This window comes from Syzygium oleosum, unplaced genomic scaffold (assembly GCF_021117445.2).
Source record: "Syzygium oleosum isolate NSW1041296 unplaced genomic scaffold, Sole_v2.1 Sole_v2.07, whole genome shotgun sequence".
Lineage (NCBI taxonomy): Eukaryota > Viridiplantae > Streptophyta > Magnoliopsida > Myrtales > Myrtaceae > Syzygium > Syzygium oleosum.
This window is the reverse complement of record NW_026607491.1, coordinates 2,894,204-2,901,715: the sequence shown is the minus strand read 5'-3', so window position 1 is coordinate 2,901,715 and position 7,512 is coordinate 2,894,204.

Sequence of the window (7,512 nt, the reverse complement as noted above, 5' to 3'; positions counted from 1 at the left end):
TGTGGGAGCCCTACATGAGAAAGAGAAAGAGAAAGAGGCAGAGAGTGACTGGGTGTTGGCAGGCGATGGCGATGGCGATGGCGATGACGAGCTTGTGGTGGTTGTTGGCGGGGGTTGGACTTGGCTGGTGCAGCCTTGCAGGGGCTTTTGGAGTTTTGCATTTGGGATTTGCGCAATGTTTTCCAAGGGAGAGTAATTTGGCATTTTTCATTATCGGAAATGATATTTTGAAAAATAGATAGGCTTATGGAGTGAAAACGATGGTATTTTTCCAAATAACTAAAATATTATACTTTACTCGATTGATCCTCATTATATAACCAGACAGTAGCTTTAAGAGCTATTGAATACTTCGAGAGTAAAATCTTGATTACCGCAAAGCAATTACAATGCCAAGAGTATAATGACATGGGGATTCATATACGACATCGGATCATAATTATATTTAGGTAAAGAAAAGGCGGGATGCGACGATTAATCCTAACGACCTAAATTTATATCTACAGTCGCGAATGCTTCTAGATTACTTAAAAGTTTCACTTTAAAGTGGATTATAATTGAGATTATTATTGAGGATTTTTCTTGTCGTGCTTTAAAAAGTTACTTTAGGACCTCAGCATTTCCCATCAATCAAAGGTAGAGGTGTCAAAATGGGTCTTAAACCCATATATGACCCATTTAAAAATAAATGGGTCATATATGGGTCACTTTAATTTTAAAGAGCCAACCTTAAATGGGTTTTAAATTTTAAAGCTTAAAGATAAATGGGTCTAAATGGGTTGAGTTTGGAACCCATGTCCAACCCATCTACTAGACCCATCCACACACTCTCTCTCTCTTTACAAAAATGTTTAAAAAAATCGAAATTTAATTATTTTTATTTTTCTCTTTTTCTTTTATTGTTTCTTTTTCTTTACTCTTCTTTCTTTTTCTTTTTTTTATTCCGGCCGGTGGTCGGCCACGGCGACCCGGCGGCGACCGCGAGCAGCCTCTTAGCCTGCGTGCGAGCCTCGAGCATTCATCGCCAAAAATAAGGAAAAGAAAAAATAAAATAATTATAATTATAATTGATTTAAAAAAAAAAAAATATTAATTTTTTATTTTCTGGATAATACTTTATGAAATATTTCAAATGTCGATTTTCAAAACACAACCTCAATTTTAAAAAAATTATAAAAAATTTTCACTAGCTTTGTATGCATAAAATGGCCTCGGTATGGTCATTCTAGAATAAAGTTATAACTGGCCGATCAAGCAAGCAACATTCATTCCTGGCCTCGAGAGGTAATCAACTTGGACACGATCTTTGACTTTGAAAAAACAAAAATGCAAACGTCAGTTCGATTAAACCCCACATTCGTTCAATGATGTCTCGGTTCCCAAAGTGGGTCATTCCCTTAAAACAACCTTTTGCTCCTACCAAGTCTATATAATTAGTCACACCAACCAACCAAACCTGTACGGAAATCCGTCAAATAAGTGAGTTAGGCCGATAGTAATCAAATCTAAATTGGCCCATTTATCCGTTTTAACACATTTTCATGTAATGTAAATATAGTGACTCATACCTAATCCAATTTATACCCGACCTGATTCATATTACTAAAATACTTTTATGTTTAATCCAATTCAGGAAATAATCCGCCTATAAGTATGATGCTGCTTAGGATTACCGTAGCACAATCCATAACACATGACGTTCGAACGATGTCACGCTCGAAAAGGAGTATGCTACACGAGGTAATTCTCGACCACAAGTACAATATACTTGATCAAAGGTTTGATGTCATATTCAACTTTACCCATGTTCAATGACAACTACCTCAAACCCAAAGTCAAGCGTTCTGACCAGAACAGTACACACCCTTCTTCACTGGGCCGCTATCAGCCAGTTGGGTCAAAGCAGAACACACGTGGAAATGTGCATGAAAGGCGAGACAGATCGGTCAACATTTCACCTTTGGATAAAATGCACGAATTTGAATTTCTCTCTCGGTCGTCTTCTTCTCTTTGGTCGCTTCCTAGAATTCTCGATTCACACCGGGACTGAGCTTTTAGCTCGCTCATCCTCCTGTCCTCCTGAACGTCCGGGTGAGCTGTTTCGGTCAAATGGAGGGGGCCCTCCTCGGCGATCTGATTCTTCTGCAAATAAAAGAGAAATGCTCAAAATGATTCCCCGTGAATGATTTGATCAAGCGTCATTGGAAGGAAACGTGCGTGGACCAAGTTCTATTTTCAAAAAGTGTCTAAGATGTTGTCTTCATGCCCTCGATTTTTAATCGATTCGCTGTCCTCTCGTCGATGTTCGTTAGGAATCCCGTCACGTAATTCGACAACGATGGGCCTCTATCGGTGTTCTAACAAAAGAGTTTCGAGGGCGTGAGTGGCGAGTCTCTCGACCCTCGTGATCGGGTGATCGGCACTTCGATCGAATCCCGGTGACAGAGTACTCAGCAAAAGGGGTCGGCTCTCGTGCTCGACCCCCGAACTTGTATCGTTCTTGTTCTGAAACGGATTACGATATTGGGCTAATGAAGGAGCTAATCATAGTGCACTCGATCCCCTTTTCTTTCTTCTTTTGATGCGCGTCAAACTATTCCTTTCCCCCCCCTTTTTTTTCCTTTTCAATTCAGGGCCAAAAGATGTGAAATCACATCCTTTTTGGATTTTCTGCATCTGCTGTTGTTCATGGTGGGGGCAGAGGCCATTTCGATGGAATAGAGCTGGCAAAATATCCTCAGCCACATTCATGAATCTTGCACACCAAGTAATCAAAATATGTGAGGAAAAAACACAAGGTGATCAAGATAAGAAGATAAGAGTGAAATAAAACTGTGTTGGACTATCATTTCCAGGGTCGTTCTTTACCAAAAAAAATTGCTAATGTGAACGTAGAGAGATTCAAAGAGCTTCTAGACTCATTTTACTCTCTCCCTCACACACGCTCCCACACGCACACAAGGAAAACGTCTAGTACCAAACCTTGGACCATGAGACCATCTTGAGCTGCGAATGTCTTGTTCCGCCTTGGTCACCAAGGAAACACATTTTGGGTGCGATTCCTACTCATTCTCTCTCTCTCCGTCGCGGCAAGAACAAAGTCATTCCGGTGAGAACCGAGTCAAATCATTCGCGAATAAGTCAAATTGGGCTAGACTAATTTTGAGTGGAGCACTAGCGTGGGCTATTTGAGTCAGTGTGAACGCACATGGAAATGGAGTGGGAGGAACAAGTTTTAGTTCGCATCAAGGGAGAGAGAAAGACTATGACTATGAGTCGAGGCGCTTTCAACTTCCAAACTCCAAGAAAACATTTTGGCTCGCAATTCCTACCCGTTGTTTTCTCCGACGCGGCAAGAACAAAGCCATTCTGGTGTGAACCAAATCAAATCACTCGGGAATAACTCGAGTTAGATCGAACGGTTTTCAAATACTGATTCGACCGATTTCGAGCGGAGCACGGGGATGGGCTATTTGAGCCGGTGTGAACGCACTCGGAGATGGAGTGAAGGAACGAGTTTTAGTTCGCGTCAAGAAAGAGAAAGAGAGAAAATGACGGCGAGCCGAGGCACTCCCAACTTCCAAACTTCCAACTTGGATTTTGGCTTGTGCTTGCCCTAAACACACGTACAACCATTCAAAATGTACAAACGTTAACTCGTAAGGGATTCAACCTTTTTTTACTAAATTTAGATAAATTTTTTTCATTTTTTGTTGAAATTTTGGAGCGAATTATCATAAGAAAAATATCAGGCTTAGCCTAGAAGGCCACAGCAAACGGGCCCCATGCTGTTGACCGTAAGGGCGCCTGTTCACACTCATCTTTCACTTAGCCCCTCCACACCCCCATATAATGCCCCACACCAGTCAAGCTCGTGGCTTCACCTCATGCCCTTTCTTCATTCTTTTTCCATCGATTCTCTCTCTGTCTCTGTGAAACAGCGGGCATCGTATCTCTGTTTCTTCTCCGGCAGGGCCAGAGCTCGCCTGGTGCAGAGGATCAGAGAAATGGAGGTCAGGGGCGAGGCGAAGAAGACGACCCACAAGCCGAGATCGAGACTACCGCCAAAGAGAGGTCAGGTTAAAATCAGGATCTTCAAATTATTGGCGAATCAAATCGCCAAGCTCGGGAAAATGGGTGTGCGAGGACAGGGGAAAGCATGCTGCTGCGATTGCAAGCTCGCCTCTGTAACGCCACTTGAAGACACGTAGCATCCCCAGGCGCCGCAAGCATCATTTTTTCAGGGGGTGGATATCGATCGGTTCATGATTTTTCTTTTCATCTTGGTTTTCTTTATGTACAGTGTATTAGAATACTTTTCATGCTTATCCCGAGTTCTGCGTTGATATGGGATCGGTAGAAGATTCGCTAATCCAGAAGCAGAGCACGGGCTCATTGCAGAACCCAGTAGAAAGGTTGTAGCTTCTTTCATGGGCGCTTCTGTACTATTAGAGAGATGTAAACAAAAGAAATCTCGACGGAAGGCGAGTTCCTTTCTTGGAGAGGATCAAAGCATATGTTGTTAGTTTTGTGCTCTGTTTTCTGACTCTCTACTTCCTTCTACATTAGCAATTTCATATGCCATATATCGAAGATCCTAACCCTCCACTCTCTCAAATCAATGCTGTCTTTCTGTAAATTTTGGGTCATCTTTGATTTTGATGAGCTTCCAAAGTGTTGAGAAAGAGAGAGACTGAGAGTGAATGAATGCGGTTTCGTGAGAGATCTTTATGTAATTCGTATCTTCGTCTTCTTTATGTCGTCTTTTCGCATGCATTTTCTTGGGAGGAGTTCGAAGGGGGTGATGGAGTCCATTTGTAGCTTCCGGCTTCCCTCTCTTTGGTACAAGCAAAGTGCAAAATTAAACACAAAAGGAGACACAGTCAATACGTTTCGCATCTTCTGTTTTTCCTCTTTCGTTGTGATCTTTCTATTCTCGCCTGTTTTGCTGTCGTTGTCGTGCCTGCATATTGGAGGCCGACAGGCGGACAGCTGGACATTGGTTGTCAGTGATGCTGCAGCAAATAAAGCAAAAATAGTTGAACGATGTCCCCCGTGCATCATTCGATCATGTATACCTCCCATCAAAAAAAAAGAAACGTGCGTGGACTAGGGTCTATTCTAACATATATTCTAAGGCGTCGTCTTCGTGCCCTCCATTTTAATCAATTCGCCACCCTCGCGTCAATGTTCATTAGAATTTCCCGATACATAATCGGCAATAGCAAAAGGTTTTCGAACTCCAGACCAAGTCTTTAGCGAACGAGCTTCGAGTTCGTGATAGAGTAATTAGCAGTCGGATCAAATCCCGACAGGATGGGTCGGCCACAGCGGGGATTGACGGCCCGACATGGACCACGGCGAGCTCTCGAGACGAAAAGGATCACAACCCGTTAAAGCATTAGAATATGCCCTTCGATTTTAGCACATGGGGATATCACCTGTCGTGCAAGTGGAACGTGACTTTGGCCGAGCGAAAGTCATTCAATTTGTTCACCCACTTGATGCACGTCAATTATTCCCTTTTTCCCCTTATTTTTTCTAATTATATGGGGCCAAACGATATAAATTTACATTGTTTTCGGGTTTTGTTTATTTGACTTTTGAACGAGATGCATCAGCTTTTGATGGTGGTGGGCAGAGGCCTTTGATGAACGAGCTAATACGTTACTTATGTGAAGTGTGAACAGAGAGATTCAACAGATTCTAGACCAATTTCTCTCTCTCTCTCTCTCTCTCTCTCTCACAGAGCCGCACAGCCACAAACAAAACTTCCATTCAATCACCAAGGTGGTACCAACCAACCAATACCATGGATCATCTCGAATTGCGAATATTTTGTTTCGACTTCGTCATTAAGAAAACATATCGTGCGGAATTCCTTCTATAGTCGCGAAAAATCAACTCGAGCATATAGGGTTATTCATTCTTCCTCTCCGTCACAACCCCCCACATCATTTTTCATGGAAACCGAGTCGAGTAACTTAACTTGAACTGGACAGTGATAGGATGTCGACTTCCGCTTGTTCCTAGTGGAGAACCGACCGGAGCTATTTCGGGTTTGGTGTGATTGCGCCTCGAGATGGAGCAGAAGGCACAAGTTCAGCTGGCATCAAGGGAGAGAAAGGACTACAAATGTCTAGGCATTTTCAACTTTACTCCGGACTTTGATATTTACCTGCCCCAAACACACATGGAAACCTTTCACAATGTTTGCATATTAACACGTTTCATCCTATAACATTCTTTCATAATTATACTAAATCGAGATAATATGTTTTCTTTCTGGAATTCTGCAGCCAAAAGTCGTAAGGCGTGCTCGACAAGGGCAGGGAGAAGGGGCCCCCCAGGCGCCTGTCCACACCGGTAGAGAAACACTGTGCCAACCGCTCTGAACACCTTTTAACTTAGCCCCCTTGCATAAAACCCCCACCAGTCGAGCTCGTCCCTTCACTTCTTTATTCCCTTTCTTCAATCTTCTTCTTCCATCGACTCTCTCTCTCTCCCTCTCTCTGTCTGAAACAGAGTCCGCCGTTGCTCTGTTTCTTCTCCAGCAGAGCCAGAGCTCGCCCGTGTGAAGGGATGGGAGAAATGGTGAACAGGGAGGAGGCGGAGAAGACGACCCACAAGCCCGAATCGAGACTACCGCCAAGGAGAGGTCAGGTTAAAGTCAGGATCTTCAAATTGTTGGCGGACCAAATCGTCAAACTCGCGAAGATGGCTGCGCGTATGCTGAGGAAAGCGTGCTGTTGTGATCGCGGGTTCGACTCTGGAGAGCCACCTGAAGACACGTAGCCTCCAACACGTTGCTCGCGTCATTTTCTCGTTTTCACTCTTGTTCTCGTCTTTTGTATAGTGGATCAGAATTTTTCATTTTTTCCATGTTTATCTCGAGTTCTTCCTTGACATCGGACTAGTAGAAAATTGACTAGAAACAGAGCATGTCTCGTTGCGTCCCCAGGAAAAGCTTGTAGCTTCATTTCATGGTTGCTTCTATAATATTACACAGATGTAATTGAGAAATTTCAATGGTCGCCGTCGTCACTCTCTCTCTCTCTCTCTCTCTAGAGTGGCCTCTGTTCTGATGATGCAGAGGTCGCGCGCCTCGACTCGTGATATGGCTTATCTTGGATCTGACCGGGAGGGAGAGAGACTTGGGCCGTGCTCGAGCCGGTTTCATGGCGGCGAGGCTAAGCAACGTTGGGCAGTGGTGAGGGCGAGTCCCACGGTGGTTGAGCGTGGTTGCCGGGAGTGAAACCCAGTTTGGTAGCGTTGGTGCCGGCCGTTGTGGCGGTGGCCGTGGACGAGCCTGCCGGTGGCGGGTTTTCGAGTTCGGGTTGTTTGAGGGAAGGGCCAACGGTCGGCGGCGGCGGCCATGGCAGTGGCCCTGGTTTGGGCACCTTTTACCCACCAATTTAATTTTCCTAGCGTGCGATCATCTTAGAACTACACATCCGACCGCTCGGTCGATTCAACAAAATTTTTAGTGCCGCATTGTCATTTCCAATCCGT